We start from the raw sequence: 23,239 nt of genomic DNA, 5'->3' as shown, positions 1-23,239 counted from the left end.
AACAAGATATAACAGCACCAATTCAAATAGATCAAGAGATAAATAAACATGGATTGGGTTTTCAAAAAGGGCCACTGAGACAATCAAAATTACTTGGAAATCAGAAAGACCAGTGTGGGTTCCTCAGTGGCCCCTAACTAAAGAAAAGATACAAGTAGCCCATGATCTGGTCAAACAGCAATTAGCGGAAGGACATATACAACCTTCCGTATCTCCCCATAATACTCCCATTTTTGTTATTAAAAAGAAATCTGGTAAATGGAGATTATTACAAGATTTAAGAGCCATTAATAATGAGATGGTTATTATGGGACCTGCTCAATCAGGGATTCCCCAATTGTCTGCTCTACCAAAAACCTGGCATGTTCTAGCTATAGATATTAAAGATTGTTTCTTCTCAATTCCAATTCATCCCGAGGATAGTCCACATTTTGCATTTACTATCCCTGCACTGAATCATGAAGGTCCTGATCAGAGATATGAATGGAAAGTACTCCCTCAAGGGATGGCTAACAGCCCAACTTTGTGCCAAATTTATGTTGATAAAGCAATCCAGCCACTTAGAAATCAAAACCCTGAACTACAAATATTTCACTATATGGATGATGTGTTAATGGCACATAAAGATAAAAAAACATTGCTAGAATGTTATGCCACGCTTACAAACTTATTAAAAAATTATAATCTAGAGATAGCAATAGATAAAGTACAATTAAATCTTCCAATTAATTATTTAGGAGTTCTATTATCCTCAACCATGGTCCGTCCACCAAAAATTCAAATACGAGTAGATCAACTCAAATCACTTAATGACTTTCAAAAGTTATTGGGAGATATAAATTGGATAAGGCCTTATCTAGGCATACCAACAGGAGAATTAGGACCTTTATTTGATATTCTAAAGGGTCCATCAGATCCAAATTCACCCCGCATGTTAACACCTGAAGCTAGAAAGGCATTAAAAATCATTGAAACATATATGGAAAATATGCATTTGGATAGAATTGATATAAGTTTGCCTTTATTATTTATTGTACTACCGACAAAAAATATTCCTACAGGGGTATTTTGGCAAGAAGGTCCATTATTATGGATACATTTATCTTATTCTCCTAATACTATTCTTACTAGATATCCTGAGGCTGTAGGGCAATTAATACTCAAAGGAATAAAAGCAGCAAAAGGAGTGTTTGGGATTTCTCCCAATAAAATTATTACTCCATATACTATGGATCAAATTGATGAGTTAGCTAATGAGTTAAATACTTGGGCAATAATCATGTGTAAATCTAGTGTTGCATTTGATAATCACTTGCCATCTAATCCTTTGTTGTCTTTTTGGTCTAAGCATCCTGTAGTTTTTCCAAAAATGACAAGAAAAACCCCTATCATAAATGCTCCAAATATATTCACTGATGGGTCAAACAATGGTACAGCAGCAGTAGTTACTCCTGATCAAACTTTTACATTTTTAGTACCCAAACAATCAGCTCAAAAGGTAGAGCTTAATGCAGTATTGCAAGCTTTTATGATGTTCAAAGATTCTACATTTAATTTATTTTCTGATAGTCAGTATGTAGTTAATGCTATCGTATCTCTTGAAGATGCTGGTAGGATTTCTCCTTCCTCTACTGTTTTCTCTTTGTTTTCTGCTATACAAAGTCTAATCTGGGATAGAAAGGATCCATTCTTTATAGGACATATCAGAGCACATACAGGATTGCCTGGAGCCCTTAGTTTGGGTAATGAACTAGCAGATAAATCTACACATGACATACATATTTTCTCCACAATAGAAGAAGCTATAAATTTTCATAAAAGGTTCCATGTCAATGCTAATACTTTACAAAAACGTTTTAAAATAACTAAAGAACAAGCCAGACATATAATAAAACAATGTCAAAATTGTGTGACATTTTTGCCACAAGTTAATCTTGGAGTCAATCCTAGAGGACTGATACCTAACCATATTTGGCAGATGGACGTCACACACTTGCCAGTATTTGGAAAATTAAAATATTTACATGTTACAGTTGATACTTCTTCTGGATTTTTGATGGGCTCCCTTCATCCCGGAGAAAAAACTAAAGATGTTATAGCTCATTGCTTACAAAATTTTGCCACTGTGGGTGTTCCTAAACAGTTAAAAACTGATAATGGCCCTGGTTACACTTCCAAGTCTTTTAAACAATTTTGCTCATCATTTGGCATTACTCATATAACAGGAATCCCATACAACCCACAGGGACAAGGCATAGTTGAAAGAGCTCATCAAACTATAAAAATGTACTTATTAAAGCAAAGGGAGGGAATTAGTAAGGGGTATATATCCCCCAAAGATAAACTTAAAATAACCCTTTTTACTCTAAACTTTCTAAATTTGGATTCATCAGGACTTAGTGCTGCGGAAAGACATATGTATCCGAAAAATGTACATAAGCCTAAGGTACTTTGGAAAGATATTCTAACAGGACAATGGAAAGGTCCAGACCCAGTAATAGTCTGGAGTCGGGGCTCCGTCTGTGTTTTTCCACAGGAGGAACAGCAACCAATTTGGATTCCAGAGAGATTAACTAAAACAATTTCTACAGAAAAAGAAGATGATTTGACTCAAATCCATAACAGCTGATATCCAGAGTTCCAGCCTGGCTATTCTTACATCTGCGACAGTGATTTACCACGGTGCCTTTTTCAATATCTATTTTATTATTTGCATTTTTCCCACATCATAAAGTTCTATTTTATTTTATTTTATTTTATCTTACCTTATTTTTTAAGCTCATACAAACCTAGGTTAATGTTTTTCTGATCAGTTTTATTTTTTGACTGTGTTTTATTTATTTATTTTTAACTGTAAAGTTTTTAAACATTGCAATGGAGATTTCACCTAGCTATAGCTACAAGGCCTTTATTTACTATTGTCTTATATGTTCTATGTTATGTATGCACTGTTTTGTGTTGTATGTCTGTATGTGTGTATGTCCATACTTCATTTATAAGGAGCGCTCATATATAAATAGATACAAATATATAAAAAAAAAATTTAGTCACGTGACTTATATGGTTTAATTTACTTTAGGTAAACAACTGTTATTAAATTTTACTTTTAAAGGTGGTTAACAGATATGTTTGTTTACTTTCACCTTTCCTTTTCATTATATTTCATAATTCTGTTCAGGATAATGTCTCTTTAGCAACATGGCCATAATTCTCATCTCCATCCCAGTGCCGATGAAGACTAAGACCAAACTACAACTTTTATGATAGCTATCACTATAAACTATATAAACTGATACATCAATCAAAATAACTCAATAAGACTGCTCAATCAAGGACTTAATTTACTTTGGGAGGAAATGGACATATTGATAGACTCCTCCACTTTGAACTGCTCAATCAAGAACTTAATTTACTTTGGGAGGAAATGGACATATCGATAGACTCCTCCACTTTGAACTGCTTACACAACTTGCCTGGACTATGTATCACCTGTATGCATTGTGCTCTATTTGTTGATACAGCGAACTGGTAGTGCTATATCTTAGCCGATGTGTCACCAGAGTTTCCAAAGGAGCCGTCAATTGGCTTGGTGTCGTGGCAATTCTGCGTCTTTCTCCCTTCTGCTAGTGATGGTCTGATTTTGGGGGCCAACAGAGGTGAGGCAAGAACCTCACCCCCCCACTGGCGCCAAGGTTAAATTTGGGGGCCAACAGAGGTGAGGCAAGAACCTCACCCCCCCACTGGTGCATAGGCCTATTACACAGGTATGGCTATATACTGGACCGGTAGTCAGTGACGGGTATGATTCGGTTACAGTGGTATCAACCTAAGCCAGGAGACTGACGCAATAAGGTCAGTTTTCCCATGACGGGTAAGAACCATATGTGAATTGGACATACCTAACAGGCACGGTCCCTAGCCACATTTGCCTGTTGTTTATTTAAACAGTAGGGGGCAGGTGGACATGCCTGCACCCTTGGCCTGCTGTCGTCTGCCCCTAGGGTCTCTCCCAGCCTGTCCCTCCACCCATGCCCTTCTCTCCAGGCACTGCCCTATAACTAAAGGCCAGACACTGAATTAACGTGGGAAAGCATAGCTCCAAGTTGGTTAAGATGCAAGTGTCCCCAGCTCAAAGAGTCACCTTGAGCCATGGGATTTGGGTGGCGATGTGACGTCCCTACAAATGGGCTGCATAATAAGATATCAGGAGACAGCTCCGTCAACATGCTCCGGGTGCATCAGGGCCCCTCGGCCGGGTGCTGGGAAGCTCACCCCCTCAAGCCTCCTTGGATCTCAGGTGCACAACAGGTGAAGGGAAAGTTCTCCGCAGCAAACCAGCCGATTCCCAGTGCAGGGCGTGATGTCTGTGCATCAACCACCCCCCTCTGTGGCTGGGACATGGGGGCTGAGTGGCCTCTTCTCCACCAGGAGGACAGGTCCTAGCTGGGAAGCCCGTGGCTCCTTGGCTGCTGCTCTGCCTCTCCCGCAGTGTCCATGCACGGGGCAGGACGATGACCAGAGCAGCTTTTCCACCCAGAACACTGTATCATTCCTGTGGCCACTGTGACACATCGCCACCAACTTTGGGACCCTACAACTCTTCAGGACTGAAGTCTCACTGGGCTGACATCAGGATGCTGGCAGGGCTGGTTCTTCCTGGATGTTCTGTTGGACTCACCATTTCCTCAGCCCGGGCAGGTTCTGGAAGCCCCCTGCACTCTCTGGCTCATGGCTCCTTGCTCTACCTTCAAAGCCAGCTGTGTGGCATCTTTGCCTCCTTCTGAGACTGGCCCTGATATCCCCTCTTGAAGAGCCCTGGAGATCTTATTGGGCCACCCAGATAGGCTTGGATCATCTTCCCATCACAAAATTGTGGATTAAGTCACATCGGCTAAGACCCTTTTCCCATGTGTATCAGTCAGCTCTGTCACTATAACAAAGACCAGAGACATTCAACTTATAAAGAGAAAAGGTTTATTCCGGTTCACAGTTTCAGAGGTTCCAGTTCATGATTAGTTGGCTACAATGATTGTGGGCCTGTCATGAGACAGCATATCATCACTACCCACGTGATGGCCAGGACATGAAAGAGGAAGAGGAAGGGGCTGGGGTCCCACTGTCTCCTTCAAGACCACACCCCCATTGACCTGAAAACCTCTCACGAGGCCCTGCCTCTTAAAGTCCCTACCACCTCCCAATAACTCCACTCTGGGGAACAAACCTTCAACCCACAGGCCTTTAGAGGACACTACACCCACTCTTCTGCGTGGTTCCTTGCAGAAGTTCCACCCTGAAGGCCGCATGGGGCCCCAAGCCCAGCCCCTGTGGTGGGTGGACGGGTCGGGTGCCCGTGGGCAGGCCTTGGGCTGGCCTGCAGAATGGGGAGTGCCTCCCAGGAAGGTATTTGCGTTGAGCAGCTGGCTTTTCTTCCCTGCTCAGGAGGGTTACTGGGCAGCTGATGGCAAGGGGGTACATGGCAAGTCAGGGGACCTGAGTGGGAAGATACAGAGCCAGGCTGCATGGGGTGCCGAGGCTGCCCAGAGCACCCTGGGGACAGAGGACTTGGAGGGAGTGGGGTGAATGTGACCCTTGTCCCTCTGAACTTGGAGATCACCTCTGAGAAGTTGCTGTAATAAAGAACTGGTCCCCTGGGGGAGTTCACAGACATCAGACAGATCTAGAAACAAGGCTTGGAAGGTTAAGGGCCACTGTCACCCAGCCTCAGTCTGGTGCCCAGGCCCAAGCAGCCTCTGCTCTAACTCTCCCTTTCAGTGACCACCATACCTCCAAAGAAATGACTCTCTAATGGTGAAATTTCAGGCTGTGCATTGGTACTTTGGAGAGGCAGAACAGCCAGGGCTCTTCAGGGATGAAGGGACTATACCTGCATCACAGTCTCTGACAAATGAACCTGTCTGCACCCTGCAGAGCCTGCCATCCCCCCAACCATGACCTTCCATGTTCACAGAGGGAACAGCCCCAAGAAGGTTATTAAGCCTATCTACCTCTAGCTAGGCACAGTGGCACATGCCTGTAATCTCGGTCTCAATTGAGGCTGAAGCGGGAGGATTGCAAGTTCAAGGCCAGCTTCAGCAATTTAGCAAGGACCTAAGCAACTTAGAGAGACCCTGTCTCAAAATAAAAAATAAAAAGGGCTGGGGATGTGGCTCAGTGGTAATGGGCTCCTGGGATTAATCCCCAGTGCCCAAATCAATCATGTCTACCCCTAGGTTCTCACTTTATCCCCAGCACACCCCCCCAAGTCTGAAGGACAAAGTCTGATGTGTCCCACCCTAGACACAGGCTTCCCTGTCAAGCACCAGGCTTCTCTGTCCACCACCAGGCCACCTCCTGAGGGCTGAGGGTCAAACATAAAAAGCCTTGGGCATCTGTCACACATCTGACTACCTGGGTGCCTGTGGCCCCTTCTTCAAACTGAACACCAGGCCACCTTAAAAAGAAGCCTGTTCAGCTCTGACCATGACAGCCAGGGATCATGCTCATTTTTGGCTTTGCACTGCCATCTTCTGGCCAGGCTGGGTCAAGGTTGTTCAGAGTGACTAGGGAGGAATCAAGGACATGTTTGGACATCATGGTGGAACAGCAGCGAGGCTGCGGGACACTCACCACCCAGCTGTGCTTCTCCTGCACCTAGGACTGGGGGTCAGAACCTCCCATCCTCCAGGGGGTGGTGACCGATCCCACATTTCCCCCCTTCCCTCTACCACCAAATCCATCTCGGATGGTGCGGGTTTGTTGTGAAACCATAGTTAAAATAACCCCAGGGAGGTGTTGTGGCTGATGCTGACTTTGATTAGCATCCTTTACCCAGGCCATTTAGAAAAAGAAAAATCATTTGAATAGAAGTAAGACATTGTTTACCTCCAAAGAAATGACTCTCTAATGGTGAAATTTCAGGCTGCGCATTGGTACTTTGGAAAGGCAGAACAGCCAGGGCTCTTCATAAGCCTTGCTGGACCTCTGACTCGCCCTTGAGTACAGGGCTCCAGCTGCTAGAGTGGCTGTGTGATGTGCAGCATCTCAGAACGTCATAACACAGTGTAATATTACACTTGGCAATGACTGGGGAGAGCAGGTCATGGTACAGATGAATTCAAAACGGGAAAGTGATTTGCTCACAGAGAACAGACTAGAAACAAGAGGCTTCAGTTGAGGCAAATTCCTGAATGACAGATGTATTGAGGCCTTTCAGGTGAAGTGTGAGGTTCAAGTCACACACACCAAATACTTCCCTAATCCCTCTCAAAGCAGATGCAAGGCTGGGTGCAGGGAAGCTTTTGCGGGGGGGGGGGGCACCCAGGAAGCACCGTTCACCTCTGGCAGCTCAGTGTCTCCTGTCCATACTTGCCTGTTCTACATGCCCAGCTCATGGCTGCTCTCCAAGGGGAGAAAGCAAGAGGAATCCTGAGTTCATTTTCATGTCATTATTTTTCTGAGTTGCACTATGGTCAAGACCCACAACTTTTTCTTCTTTTTTCTTTCTTGGTCTAATTCATATTTCTCTTGCAGATACACCTAATCCGATGTTTCATCCATTTTTCACTTTTTAAATTTTTTCATTTGTTATCAACACTTAAAAGGTGCAAGTTTGAATTCTGCTCTTTATAATTCCATCATATGAGGTCTTTGGCTGTTCTAATGCTGAACATTGGTTGTTTCCACTGACCCTTGCTCATGATGGACTCTTTTCTCATGTGTTGGCTCGTTTTTATTGTGAGTTCATGTTTTGCTGATCTTACTCTGTGGAAATCCCAAGATGTTTGGGTTGAGGGGGTCAGTCCTCTGGAGGGATCTGTTTGTTTAACTAGGAGCCCTGGAGTACACTGTCATCTTGGAAACACACTAAAATAAGTCTCTGCTTGGACCCTCTTGTAATGTAAATCCAGACCCAGAATCCATGAGATGGGTGGAGGTTTGCCTTTCAAGTTTTAGTGGGGATGGGGAGATAAGATATCCTTCCTCCTTCTCCTCCTCCTACTCCTTCCTGTCTTCCCTACACAAAGCTAATGTCAAGATAGACAAATTTCTTATTAGTTCCTTTGTCTATCCCAGCTTTCGCTGAGGATATAGATGGATCCTCCAGGATTCTAGTTTTCCCCAAAGGTCCCCTCCCTCCCTCCATTCCTTCCTTCCCACGGCCTGTCTTCTCTCACCTGTATGGCTATGAAAACCAGTGACTGCAGGTTCCAGATACTTCCATGTGCTCCTAAGGCAGCTCAGGAATCCAGAGATCATGTTTACCACTCTCCTTTTGGCCCTTCACTAGTTTGGGGCCCTTTGTGATTCCCCTCAACTTTTTTTATGTTCATGCCGTCAAGTCATTTAAAATGTTGGTTTTATTTTAATCAACATACCTGGTATTTGTACTGGAGCTTATATTTTTTTTCCATTAGTAGATCTGGTTTAGAAGTCAAAGCCTTTATTTTAAATGTCAGTGTTGAAATGTTTGCCACATGCAAAGAGTCTAACCCACTGTGAAGTTGGAGGGAACACAGTCCACGTAGGAGACCCATGTCACTTCTGGCACCAATGACAAGTTCTGGGGTCCCCAGGATCACCACTTCTGATACCAACTGCAAGGATGGAGAAGGATGTGCTCACACGATCCTCAGGTTTGATACTTTGCTAGAAAGACACAGAACTTTACTGGAAGGTGTTACACTCTGGTTAGGCTCCTGAATACAGAAGAACATCAACCAAAGGAAGAGACAGGTAAAGCCTGGGGACCACGGAGTGCAGGGCCTCTTGTCTTCTCCTTGGGGTCAGCCTGACTTTCCTGACATGGATGTGACACAATACAGGAGTACTGGCCACCAGGGAAGCTCAGCTTGGGTTCTTGATTAATGACCCGAGGTGGCACAGGCAATCCACCATGGGCTCAGAAGTGGGTGGGCCCGGCAAACTTGACTTCTGCACCAGGACAGGCTGCAGAACGCGGCTAGCAAAAGCAGCTCTGCATTTCCCTCTGATTGGAGGAGCTCGGGGTAACCATCCCTGTAATTGGCTAATTTTAAAATTGGGGTGGGCAATGGGAAGGGCTAGAGTTTAAAAGGCTACAATTGGATCTCAAGGGGGCTGCGACTGAATCTCACGTCCAATCAGGTCTAAGCACTATATTCTGACTTCTCACCCCGCCCAGTGGCTCAAAGCCCCCGCCCCCCCCCCTCATATCACCTGTTGGTCCTTGAGTCCTTGGTGTGATCCAAGGCCTGCAGGCAAGCAGGGCTGAGCCACGACCTCCTAGCACTCCTTTCACCAGTTCTCCATGTTGGTGCATCTCTTGAACGGAGAAGCCTCTTGGGACTGCTTTCCCTGAGTTCTTGTCCTATTACGGTAGACCAGAAGGACAACGGTGACATTCCTGCTCACACTGTCACCGTCAGGCCCTGAATTCTGCTTTGGGAGGGTCTGAGGGCTGGCCTGTCCCCCACCCCCACTCCCTGACTCTGACCCAAGACATTGGTCCCCATGCCTGAGCGCACGCAGGGTCATTCTTGATGCTCAACGAACGGTCCGGGACATGTCCAGGTGGCCGTAGTTATGATTTTTACTGGGACATGATGCGTATCTTTTGGGGTTATGTAAATTTCAACCTTTCTGTATTTTAGGAGGTTTTTCTTCCACCAAAATTTCTAGTTTTTAAAATTCATTTGTTCTGTTTTTGTTTTCAGAAAGATCCTTCTATAATTATCATCTTCTTCATAACCACTCTATTTTGCTCCTTTTCACTTCTTTGTAGCTTCTCGTGTATCTTTTATTTCTTTTATACTTTCACTGTCCTCTTGTTTTTCTCTGCTGAACTCTTCTATGTCATTTCCCATTCCTACTGGTGTAATTATATCTGTTCTGGTCTTTTGTGTCTATTTTAAGACTGTTTTGAATCCTAAGAAACACATTATCCTTATTTGTTTATTTGTTGAGATGGAGTCTCACTATGTGGCCCAGGCTGGCCTTGAACTCCAAGTGATCCTTCTGCCTCAGCTTTCCAAGTAGCTGGGTCCGCAGACACCTGCCACGGGACCTGGCTTTTCGTTTGTATGTATGTATTTCGAGGTGCATGGACTGAACCCAGTGATGCCCTACCACTGAGTTACAGCCCCAGGCTTTTTCATTTTTTGTGTTGAGACAAGCTCTGACCAAGTTGCTGAGGCTAGACTCAAATTTATGGTCCTCCTGCCTAAGCCTCCCGAGTAGCTGGGATTATAGTTGTGCACCATTATAACTGGCTAATTATTTTTTCTTAATATGAAAACTTACTATCTGATTTCTCCTTTATTCCTGGGGATCCTTCAGGTGGAATTCCTATTTTTTGTTTTTTGGTACTGGGGCACTTAATCACGGAGCCACATCTCTAGCCCCTTTTCATTTCTTATTTTGAGACAAGGTCTCCCTAAGTTGCCTAGGGCCTTGCTAAATTGCTGAGGCTGATGTTGAACCCATGGTCCTCCTGCCTCAGCCTCCCAAGCCACTGGGATTACAGGTGTGTGCCGCCACACTCAGTTTGGAATTCCTCTTTTGCTCTGTCATTTATTTGTCTTGTTTTTCCTCCCACTTCCTGGTTACTGTTGGGAATCTGCATGGGGGGTGCTTTGTCAGTTTGTGACCTTGAGAACTCTCTAGACACCCTGTCTCTGCTGACCCTATAGAAGGGAGCTGGGAGCCTGCTGGGGGTCTCCACTGCTGAGGTTCTGTGAGGATGCCTTAGGCCTGAGCCTAAGCAACTCCATTTTAGAACTCCAGTTTGAAACCTGCACTCTCACCAGGCACACCCACAGAGCCCTCCAGTGTGGCCCTAGGCACAAACAAGTCACTTCTCCCCACTCTGACAAACTCAGAGTGAAGCCTCTGGCCTGTTGTCCTCGCTCCATAAGAGGGAAAGGCCAGAAAATCAGGATGGGGACCACCAGACCAGATGCTTTAACCCCACAGTAAATGATGTCACTAGAAACCCGGTGGCAGCTGATAGGGATTGAAAGGGTGGTCAAAGCCCCCAGATTTAGCATAAATGAAGGAGCAATGAGCATTCAGCCAGCCGACACCGATGCCCTCACACTGGAGAGCCTGATGAGGACCTGGACTGACATCATCTGTCTGATCCTCTGCATCTTCCTCACCATCTCAAACTCCACAGCCACATCTTGACCCTGGTGAGAGCCACAGTTTCTCCCTGACCCTGTCCTCAACCGGCCATCAGCTCCACCCCAGGAGAAGCCTGCCTTGGTTCCTGACCTGATCACCGTGGTCTGAGTGAGTGTGCATCTGCTGGACTTGAAACCTAAGGCTTGAGACTTTTGATCTGACTCTCGAACTTAGCATGAGAGGGAATGTCTGTCATTAGCCTATCATGATTAAGTGTGTTTGCATTGCTTAGAATTAATCTAGAATTGTTTGCTGTGAATTAATTAATCTAGAATTGTTTGCTGTGAACTAATTATGTCTATTGCAGTGCTTAGCATTAAGGATTGTTGTTTTCTTGATTAAGAACCTATAGAGTAAAATTGTATTGAGCATTGAAAAGGGCAGAAGCGTGTGGACATTCTTTATTTCTCCTCTCAGCTGCATAAGCCGCACCTTTTGCCATCGCAACAGGCTGGTTCCGTCCTCTCCTGCTCCTGAGCGGCCCCTGAGCTCTCTGCAGGCTGCTGCCTCTCCCTCTTCCCCCAGGACTCATCTTCCTGGATCGGGAGGCCAGTCTTGGGTGGCCCCAACAGGGACCCCAGTGTGCTCCTGATACCTGAAGGGTTGCTCACAGGTGCAGCTCTTGTTCTTTTGGCATCCCATAACGTGTTCCCTCTTTTTTCTGATTCTGTGCTCTTATTCTTCTCTTCCTCCACCTCTCCTTCCCCTTCTCTTTCTCTCCTTTCTTCTCCATCTCTCTCCCCCATCACTTGGAAACTCAGAGTTGACTCAGAGATGGAGGGGCAGAGGCATGGGACAGCCGTGGCTAGAGATGGGGGAACCCTGCTCTGCCACATACAAGGACCTGATTTTAGGCACATTGATGAGCCCCTCTGCCTCAGTCTCCTCCTTGTGGGGTTCTGACCAAAACTAAATGCAAAAAATATGCAGCGTGCTTGATGCACGGCCAGGACAGAGTACAGCGAATAACTAGTAGCTGCTATTTTTGACTCTCAGTTTAATGGCTGTCTGGAACCTGTGTTTGGACCTTGATGTCTAACCTTCTGATTTATCCTCTCCTCTGCTCTTCACTGCTGCTGTGCTCCCCAAGGGCGATGGCCTGCCTTATCTACCCCAAGGGCCTGTCTCCCAGTGTGGCCCACAGACGCTCTCCTGGGGCATTCCATGAAGGGGCTGGTGTAGAGCAGGGGTCCCAGCCAGGATGACACAGAGTTGATTGTGGAGAGGGGAGATGCCCAGCCTGTCCCTTTCCTAGCTACAGCAGTCCCTGTGGGGAGGTGCTCTAGTTGCTACAGCAGCTGTCCCTCCCTCCTCGGGCCTCCCCTTGGCATCTGGCAGGATCCCACCCCACCCCCTTCCCTGGTCCCTGCCTCCACCTGTCTCCTCATCAGGACCATCTGCATCGGTCTGAGCTCTAGGCTTCAGACCAGGGAAGGAGACTCCTACACTCTGCAGGCTGGACCACTACGGGTCTTTGGAGCCTGGCCTGCTCAGCAGGATAGATCCCATCACAGCCTCCCAAGCCAGCCTGACCCAGGTCCCCTGGCCTAGGCAGCCCCTGTCAGGAGTTGTGCCATGGGGCAGCATGACGAACGAAGGCACCACTGGCCTGAAGTCTGAGACCTGGGCCGACTCTGGGAGCCCCTGGTAGTGGGCAGGAATAGCAAACAGCTGCCCAGACATCTGTATAGGGCACAGTCACCGCCACCTCCTAGCTCCGAGGCAGGAAGGGAGGGAAGGAGCTTTACAGGCCTCTGGAATGTGCATGTCTACTCTGCCAGGGTCCACGTCCTCACCCCAGCTTGCCATGTCACACGGGGTGACACATGCTCTCATTTTCTGCAAAATGTAGATGACCACTGTCGGCGTGAAGCACCCCAAAACTGGCCAAAAGACAAAACAAAACACCCCATACTATTTCCAGGGTCTGTGGAGAGAGCCATGTCAGGTCCCCCATGTCTGGGACCCTGCCGTCAAGGTCACTCCAAGCACACTTACAGAAGCAGATTGCACTGCAGAGTCTGCTTCTAAGGACTCTTTATTCCCTTTTCTTGCCCCCCATGTGACTCCAGGGGAAGGGGATCTGCACTGCCCAAAGTGGAGAGGAACTGGGAGGTTTGGACATTTGGATGACCCTTCTATGTGTTAGGGTCAACTGGGGACACAGGGAGCCCTTTGCTCTTGGTCTTGCTACCCCCATCATTCCAGCGTTGGTCCTTGGGCCTTGCGTGTATGGAAAGATAACTTTCCCTCTTTCCTTCTCTGAGGGCTGGGCAGCCGCTACAATGGCAGGTGATGGGCAGCTGAGGTTCAGGGAGGAACGGGAGGTGCTGAGAAGGCGCCAAGATCTGCTTGCTAAGAAGTGAGACAGGACTGGCTGGTTCTGGTAAAGGAGGGCACCTAAACTCTGCACAATCTGAGATTCCAGGTGGTCTCACGTTCAAGTCCTGTAGAGTCTCCAACCTCCTACATCCTCACGCTGACCACCAGAAGCCTACGCCCTGAGTACTGCAGAATGCCCACTGGCCTAGACACAGCTGCCAGGCCACCTGCAGCCCTGCCTTGCCCACCTGGGATGCTGAGGTCCAACAAGATGCAGCCAGATGGGGTTTGCGCAGGTCTGTTAAGTCGACAGCCTCTTGGACATTTCCCGAGCTCTTGGAAGCCCCTGGACTCTCAGTTTCCCCAGGCATCAGGCCTGGCTGTCCTTCCTTTAGGGGCCTGTTACGGTTTGGAGATGAGGTGTCCCCCCAAATCTCCTGTGTTCATGCAAGAGGTGCAAAGTTAGGATACTGAGAGTCCTAACCTAGTCACTGCATTGATCCATTTGATGGCTTACTTGAAAGGACTAACTGGATGGTGACTGTGGGCAGGTGGGACTTGCCTGGATGAGGGGGTCACTGGGGCTGCCTGGGGGAATGCATCTTGTCCCCAGGGGCTCCTCCCTCTCTCCCTGCTTCTGGCTGTAATGAGCTGAGCACTTTCCTCTGCCCGATGTTCTGTCTCACCTCCCACCCAAAGGGGTGGAGTTGCTGACTATGGACTGAACCTCTGAAGCCATGAGCCCAAACCGAAGTTTTTCCCCCTCCAGGTTGTTCTTGTCAGGCGTTTTGGTCACAGAGAGGAAAGGCCGACTAACACAGGGCCCTTCGCCACCAAAGTTTCTACCTCTGCCGACCTATCAGAAGTTCCTCACTCAGCACGGCTTCCTTTCTGTGCAAGTCCCTACTGTGCACGCTGGGGACAGCCTCACCTTGGCACACCACCCCCAGCTGCTTGGAGTAAGTGATCTCTGAGAGAGGTGCTTGGGGAAGGGGCCACCGGCCCCACCGCGCACCATGGCTGCTCCTGGAAACCAGGGCAGTTAGCAAACGGCTCTGTAATGGCAGTGAGTCTCCTGTGGCTTTTGTTGCCTGGCAGCCAGCCATCAGGGAGATGTCTCATTGGCCCTGGAAAAATGTCTCTGTGTGTATGAGTGTGTGAGACTCTGTGGGTTTTTAAAAATTTTATATTAATTAGACACACACACACACACACACACACACACACACACACACCTATGCAGAGAGATGGAGAGAGATGGAAAGATGAAAAGACAACTTTCCCTCTTTCCTTCTCTGCTGGAGGAGGGGAGGGGTCCTAGAATGCTCTGAGCCCCCTCTGCCTAGGTCCCTCGAGGCCCCTCCACAAGTAATTTGTCCAGCAGGCAGGACGAACTTGAGTTACACAAAATCAGTGGCTCAGAGAGGGTGGGCAGTGCGCCAGGCACCTCCTGAGGGGCACGGTGGGCATCTCCCCCAGCCTGGTCTTCTGGCCCTGTTCCTGTCACTCAGACTGTGGGTCCTGGTGGGCAATATCTGCACTGGACACATACTTCTACCAAGAGCCAAGACCTTCCTAGATATCCTGGAAATATTTTAATTTTCATATCTTTTAGAGTCAAAGGCAAAAAGAATATAATAATTCGTGGACATATATAAATGAATCTGTGTGGATTACATTGGTCTTTATACCAAGATAGTCCTAAAACAGGCTGTTTGCTGTTCAGAGTGCCTGGGGCCCATGAAGGTCATATGCAACCAGGGTCCTGATGCCTAAGCTTGGCCCAGCCCCTCCCCATGGCAGACCCTCCTCCCTCAAGCCACCCACGCCAGCCTCAGGGTGGGGCTTGTTAGACCCCAGGGCTCCCTGGGATATGGGCTGCAGGCCCCTGTCAGCTCACACCTTGGAGCAAGCACTTGGGTTTGCTGATGAGTTCATCCTGCTGGGGAGGGAGTGGGGTGTGGGGGTGAGAGAGGCGTGGGCCAGGTGTCCTAGCTGCGCCCCCTCCTCCTTGGGGGGTATAGAGTATGGGTAAATTTTCATAAAGGATTGATGATTCCTCTCAGGGGACAGAGTGTGACACCCCTGTTGATGTGACAGGCTAGCAGGTAGGAGAGTGGGAGGCGGTGGCTCTGGGTCACCCTACTTGTGTGCTCCCTCAAGAGAGCTATCTGTGTGGCACAGGCTCCCACGGGGACCCTGGTTCCTAACCTGGCCTACACACCCATTGGGGCGCCGGATCATGGGCTTCCACATGGCCTGGCACCCCACTGAGATGTCCCCTGTGGATGTTGGAAGATGTCCTGCCTTCTGCAGCAGTGGCCCCACCCTGGCCCTGGGGATAATAGCCCTTGTGAGTGGCCTGGGGGAGGGGATGGATGGATGAAGAGATGTGGCCCAGATGTGCCTCGTGAAAGGGTCTCCCAGGGTCAAGTTCACAGCCCCCTTCTCATCACTGAGTCTGAACTTCTGGGGAGGGGTCAGGACTCTGCATGTTTGACTTGTGCCCCACGAAGCCAAGTGTGGAAGACGCTGCCCTGGGCCACATTACCCCTGCTCCCTTACCCCTGTGGGCTGGGACAGCTCTTACCACCATTTCTCTGATGAGGAAACCAAGGTTCAGGGAGAGAAAATGCTGGGTCCAGAAGTCACTATGGGCAAAAGACAAAATGAGGATGCTACTAGGTCTGGGTGACGCCTGAGTCTCATTCCACACGCCACTGGGTGTGCAGGGGTGGCAGGGAAAGGACCCCGGGAGCTGCCCCAGGGAGAGGTCTGTAAGGACGAACAGAGCCCATGGGGTCCTCACCTAGACGTGGGTATTAACCCTGTCTAGGTGATGTGGCAGCTGTGTGACCCTGGACCAGTTCACCAACCTTTCTGAGTCGGGGATGATATATCACAGTTACAGGGAGAGGGGATCAAGCCAGACACAGACTCACAGGACAGAGGTGCCATCATCCGTAGTCCCTGGAGCAGCCTGAACACCTGGCACACCAAGCCACGGGCATGTCACCAGCATTCTGGCTGGTTTACTAGACAGAGAAAAGACTGGGACTGGTTGGTTTTGCTTCCCCTGGTCACAGAGCAGCAAACCCCAGCATGCACTTGCTAGGGCTTTCTATTTTCCTCCAGATCCTGCGGGGGCCAGAACTTGGCTTTGACCTTGACCCTGAAGGCAGAGTGCCCTGGTCTGACTTCAGAGTCAGGCAGATTTCAATTCAACCTGTTTGACTTTGGATAAACCACACCCTCTCTGAGCCTCAAAGTACTTTCTTTATAGACTGATGGTTATGCTTAAGTGAGATGTTAAAATTCTTGGTTGCACAGAAGTACAGCTGCTACCACTGTTGTGGGTAACCAAGATGCGTTCTCCGTTTTGAAGGGGACGCCCCTCCCTTCAAAACACCTGTCTCCAAGAGACTATTGGTGTAGAGAAAGGAGGTGAGGAAAGGAGAGGACAAGAGGCGGTAAGAAGGAATGAATTTGATCAAAGCATTATGAAAACACCACAGGAAGCCCCATTCTATGAAATTAATATGCACCAATGAAAAAATCCCTCAAATATCCTGCCACCCCATACTAAAGACCCAAGGTCAAGGCATTAGGGTTAAAACCAGGTATGACGCTCCCCACAAGTGGCAAGGTACAGCAATACAAACCATCATGGCAAAGATGAGCATTTCACACTGTCTGGAATTTTCTGAACAGTTGTTGGTGTATTCATGGAATCATAATTTCTTTTCTTATTTTTGTTACTTTTATTTAGAGACAGGGTCTCACTGAGTTGCTTAGGGCCTCACTAAGTTGCTGAGGCTGGCTTTGAACTTGCCATCCTCCTGCCTCAGCCTCCTGAGCCACTGCGCCCAGTTTCCAAAGTTGTGATTCCTTATTGGATTTATACCTCTTACCACATCCACATCAAGAAAATTATGTTCTTTCCTACAGGCAATAAAAAAACTTAAACATCTTCAATTCGTGCACATTGACAAATTCTTAGAATTGATTTCGCGCCGCGTTCGTGTCAAGTTAGCAGCTGTTAACGCCTCGCCCAGACACCTGCGTCCCCGCTCACGTGGGGCCCGCTGTGAAGAGTCTCTCTGGGGCCACGGCCAAGTGCTGAGGCAGCACCCCCGCTTCCCTCCCTCCTCGGGGGATTCGGAGTCCCCACTCATCATCGGGCTGAAGTGTCAAGGATTTTCTTTCCTCAGAAAATTAACTTGCATTTTCCGCTTTCCACCTATAGAAATTTAATCACCCACCCGTTCTTGGCCTGACAGAGAGATGGCTGCCGCCCCACTGCGATCCATCAAATACGGGCTTCCCTGTGAATCCAGGGGGCTGAGGAGGGGGCTTTGGCTTCCAGGGAGTGTGGGGTTCCCCACGTCTGTGAGTGCCACCAGGGAGACAATCCTGTGGGGGACTTAGAGGACCAGCACAAGGAGGGTGAGGGGGATGGTGACTCCTGCTCCTTGGTTGGGTGACTTAGGCAAGTTGCTCAATTGTTCTGGGCTTTCACATCACGACAGAAGGTTCTGGAAAATGTTCAGTGAGTTAATGCACTGAATTCAGTAAGCATTCAATAATTGCTGGCATTGTTATCAACAGTACTGCTTTATCACTCCCAGGCCTTGTCTCTTTCTGGACCCAGGCCCCAGCCTCCTGCCTCCCCTCCCATCCATCTTCCACCCACAACTGTGGGACCCTTCCTAACGGAGCTCCCTGAAGGCAGGTCCGGCTGCGTCCCACCACGGTCTTCGTCCCCCAGCCTGGCCCCTGCCCCTCCCTGTCTCTCATTCTCGCTTCCTTAAACTTCCCGCAGACCCCCAGCTCCTCCTGATGTCCTCCTTTGGATGTTGCCTCCCCTGTGGGAGAAATGTCAGTGTCCCATCAAAATCCTGTGCGGAGACCTAACCTGAACTGGGGTGTCCTCAGGGGGCCAGGCCTTTGGGAAATGATCAGGTCGTGAGGGTCGAGATTAGTGCTCTCATAAAAAGCCCCCCCCCCAGAGCTGCCTGTCCCTTCTGTCACTTGGGGATACAGTGAGCAGGCGCCATCCATGAATTGGGAAATGGGCTGGACACTGAATCTGCCACCTTGATCCTGGACTTCCAGCCTCCAGAAACATAAGAAGAAATTTCTGTTATTTATAAGCCACCCGTCTCTGGGGTTTCACGATGGCCGCAGACTGAGACCGGCTGTGTGCCGTAAGTGCGATCGTTTCCTGTCTACCTCACACTGGGGGGCTGTCTATGAGTGTAGGTCTTGATCCTTTGCTGGCTCAGAGTGACAGGACAAGGTCTGCCTTCATCCCGGTGTTTGGAGGGCACAGGCACAGGTGCTGCTCAGGGGACGTGTTGGGGAAGTCACTGCAGAGCCCAAGAAGTGTCATGTGATTCACACCCAGGGCCATAGACTTGGACTTCAGCCAGGACACAAAATACCGGGGATTCATGGGAATGGCTTTGACCTCCTAGGTGATTCTTAATGGGGACAAGATCTGAGCAGATCTCTTTCCGGTTAAGCAACTGCACAAGAGTTGACTTCCAGAACACACACTTGGGTGCCTCCCTGAAGGACCCATGCACTGGGGACCTCCAGGGCTCTAGTGCAACTGACTTTCAGAGCCAAGTGTCAGGGCCCCAAGCACATGGGAGGTGGCCCCTCCACCAGGGAGACCCTCAGATGCAGCCCAAGTTCACCACTGTCACTTGCCCCAAATGCAGACCTCTTTAATCTGCACTCAAGCTTTGTGTCTCCTGCACCCACCCAGTTGGCTCTGCCCAGCATCATCCCTCCCTGAGTGAAGGGTCTTCCTCCTGAGTCTGACATCTTTGTCTAGAACAGCTTGCCTGTACCCCTGGCCTCAAGGACAAGGTAAGGGGAGCGGAAATCAGGGGTGGGATTTTATCGATCACCCATCAATATGCACTATGCGTCTGGCCCCTCATCAGCTGTCTCCAGTGGGACACCCTTGGCTAGTCTTCTCCTCTGGGCTCACTTCTCCCTCGCAGGAAGATCAACTCTCCAGGCTCCCCCTCCCCCGTCATGACCTCTAGGACCCCCTGGAGCCATTTTTGCCCCCCCCATGGAGACCTTGAACTCGATTCTTCAGTGATCAGTGGTTCACCCCAAACCAGTACTGTCCAAAATAAACAGAATGGCAGACACAGATGTCATTCTAAAATTTTCTAGTAGCTGTGTTTTAAAAAGCAAAAAAAAAAAATGATATCGTTAATTTCAGTAATATATTATATGCAGTGAGCTTATTCAAAACGTGATCTTCAATGTGTAGTCAGCACAAACCGTTGTTAGTGAGACCTACTTTTTAAAAAACAAACTCTTTGAAATCCAGCATGTAGTTACACCATCAGCTCATCTCTAGGAGGACCAACTTCTACACAGCTGCACCTGGTGAGTGGCCCTGTCTGGACTTTCTGTATTATCCTTGCTGGGTGAACTCCTTGTGAATAAATTTTCCTTGTTTATTCACTCCACAAACACGTATTACATGTGCAAGACGTGCTAGCGCTATTCTGTGTTGGGGTTACAGCAGTGAGCAAGATGGACACGCTCTCTGACCCTTGAGTGTGCAAACACAGCAAGTTTGTAACCCTAGAGATTCTGCTTATTCACACTCCCTGCACAGAGGGCTCCCAGCCACCCCAAGACTGGAGGAGCAGCCCAGAGCCTGCAGGCTGCCTTCTGGATGTAGTGTGGAGGAATGCACACTAGGTGGCGCTGTCCAACCATATTTGACCTTAGTCCTCCCACCTCCCTTTCCAGACCCTCAACTTTCAAACTCAGTTCTAGAGCCCCAGACTCCCCAGATTATCTACGCCCTGGACTCCCTCCCAACTCCCAAACACCCCTATATCACACACCCCCAGATCCCTGTTTCCCAAGACCCCCAGATGTACCATCTGATATCCCAGATGTTAGAGCCCCAATCTCTCAAACCATCCCAGAGTCCCAGACCCTTAAAGACCGATCCCCGGAGTCCATAACATCCAAGCCTCCAAAACCATAAGCTTCAGAGGTCCCCTGCCCAGCACCTCCAGCTTTCCCAGTCTCAGTCCCCATGTCCTTAGACCTGCCTACTCCGACTTACAAGCCCCTACACACTGCCCCAGACCAACTGAGTCTCCTAGACCCGTAGACCCCAAGATCCCCCAGCTACACACTATAAACAGCTGCAGACCCAGGCTTCAAGCCTCTCCAAACCTACCAGAACCCCCTGCCCCAGCTCCCGCTAAGCTCTCTGGGCGGGGGAGCTTAATGCTGGGGATCCAGGTGCTGGTCACCTTCTGAACTGGATAATGGGGCCTCTCCCTTCACTGGGGCCATGACGCTGGGGCCTGACAGATGTCACAGCTGTGAGGGACCCCATCTTGCACATATGAACAAATCAAGGCCTGAAGAATGATGGAAAGTTGCTCTGGGTCCCCAAAATATAAGGAGCTGGGACCCGAGCCTGTAATTCCCACGCTGGTGCAGAGCCTGGCACACTGTGGATGCTCAGCAAGGGCCAGCCACGTTGGCATTACTGTTACCTTCACAGCTAAGCCACCCAGGTCCTGGCTCCTGCCCAGGCTGACCTTCCCAAGGCCCAATATGGGACCATTGTATCTTCCTGGGACTGAGCAATCAGAACACCTCCCAACTTAACAACATCTGCAAATTTAATTAAAGAGCTGTTTATCTTCTGGCTGAGCGATTAATAAAGGTGTCAGGCAGAACAAGGCCCTACGCAGCTCCCTGCGGGCCCTGAAAATGCCCCTCCTTCTGCTCAGGGGGACCCGCCATTTATCAGAGGGATGGTGAGGGCCATGCCGAGGACCCGGATGGACAGGGAGAGGTGAGGGAGGAGGAGAAAGAGAATGCAGAGAGTTAGGTGGAGTCCCACCAGGACACCTCCCTCCTCAGCCATTCAGCAAACAGCCCCTACTGCGCGCCAGGCACCGTGCGTGCGACACACACCACACAGAGACAGTGTTTCCACAAGAGTCTTAGCACCAGAAGGGGCAGACGCAGTGAGCACACTGACGTGGCCTCTGCTCACACTGGAATTCATCAGGCAGATGGGTCACCAGCCAGGACAGGCTGTGCCCTGACATTTGCCCAGAGAAAGAGATGTTAACTGGTTCTGGGGACAAATAAGCCCAGCAATGAGAAGTCCAAGAAAACTGCAGCTTTGCCCTAGTTCCTTCAAGTTTGAATTTTGCAGCCATGGTCCCCCAAGACCTAAAAGATTCTGTTTTTTTCTGGAAGCTGCTCAGATGATGGAAATGGGTGCTGCACTGTGGCAGTCAGCATTGTTTGCAATGAAAACTCAGAGAGCATTTGACCTGTCTGTCCCTGTGGCTTAAGGTGTGGCCTCCCAGAAGTGCAAAGAAAGATGGAAATGCTCCCCAGGCTCAACACTCCCCCCCCTTACAGGTGGGAAACTGAGGCACAAGGAGGTGAGATGAGAAGCACTTATGTCTACCAAGACTACATGAAACCGTTTCTCCTGAATGTGTCCCTGTGCCCTTCCTACACCTGGGCACCAAGCCTAAGGTGACTCTTGAACTCCTAATTAGCATACTCACCCTCAGCTGAAAAGGAGTCCATTAAAGACAACTCTGCTCCGGACTTAGCTCCTCCTCTAAAGCATGTTCCAGGGAACCTAGGGGCTCTCTAGGGGGAGAGGGGGTATCTGGGACATGTGCTCAGCCTGATGGAAGAGACACCCAAAGCACCACCTACAACTCTGTTCTGGGAGATTATCTCTCATTTTCTACTCTCTCTTCAAATCCCCAGCAGCCTCTCCCTTTTCCACACTCTCAGGCCAATGGTTTTACTTATTATTATACTGAAAAAGGGACAGTCTGAGGGCAATGACTACCTACCCCAAATGTACCCGCCTGTCCCATGCTACCTCCCCTTCTACTTAGGCTGAATGAGCTATCCAAGACCCACCTGTCCATCACATCACTTCTGTGTGAAGTAACCTGCAGAGCAGGCTCAAGTTCACAGGCTGCATCTGAACCTGCCGGAGGGGGCAGGTCCCTGGTTCCCTCACAGCAGAGGTTGCAATAACGTTTTGCCCTATCTGTAGGGGTGGGCTGGGGGCCCTCTTCCCAGGTGGAGCACTGGATGTCTTTAATGAGGGGAGCCCTGGGCTAGATGCTCCCCGCTGCTTCTCCAGACCAGTCTTACAGCAGGTGGCCATCCTTGAACTCTGCAGGTCCCTGTTCTGGTACCAAGCATATCACAGGGATGGGGAGCTCTGGGAGCTCCAGGGTACCCCAGCAGCCAGCGGTTAGTAAATGCTAGCTCCTTGCCTGCAGGCTCAGCACAGTGGGGAAGGAAGATCCTGTGATCAAGAGCCTAGGAACACACACTTGCTTTGTCACCCAAGTCAGGTGCCAGATCAGAAACCTGGAGGACACAGGAAGAGCCTCAGGGCTTCTCTTAGGAAGGAGAGGTGGCATGGGGTGGCACAGGGCCGGAGTGGGTGGGAGGCAGGGTTTAGACTTGTTGGGAGGCAAGATCCCTGGGAAGGGTTTGGAATGTGCCTGTGGGCAGCTGATGGATGGAGAGGGACTCACTGGGCAGGGAGGCGAGTGGGGCAGCTCAGAGGAGGCCAGAAACAGAGGCAGAGAGAGAGGAGAGAACCCGAGGGGACAGAGGGGACTGGACAGGCGTGGCTGTGTGGGACCAGGAGAGGGTAAACCAGCAGAGGCGGCTTTTCCACACAGTGGAGCTGGACAAT

Source organism: Urocitellus parryii, chromosome 1 (assembly GCF_045843805.1).
Source record: "Urocitellus parryii isolate mUroPar1 chromosome 1, mUroPar1.hap1, whole genome shotgun sequence".
NCBI lineage: Eukaryota > Metazoa > Chordata > Mammalia > Rodentia > Sciuridae > Urocitellus > Urocitellus parryii.
This window is presented reverse-complemented; position numbering follows the sequence as displayed.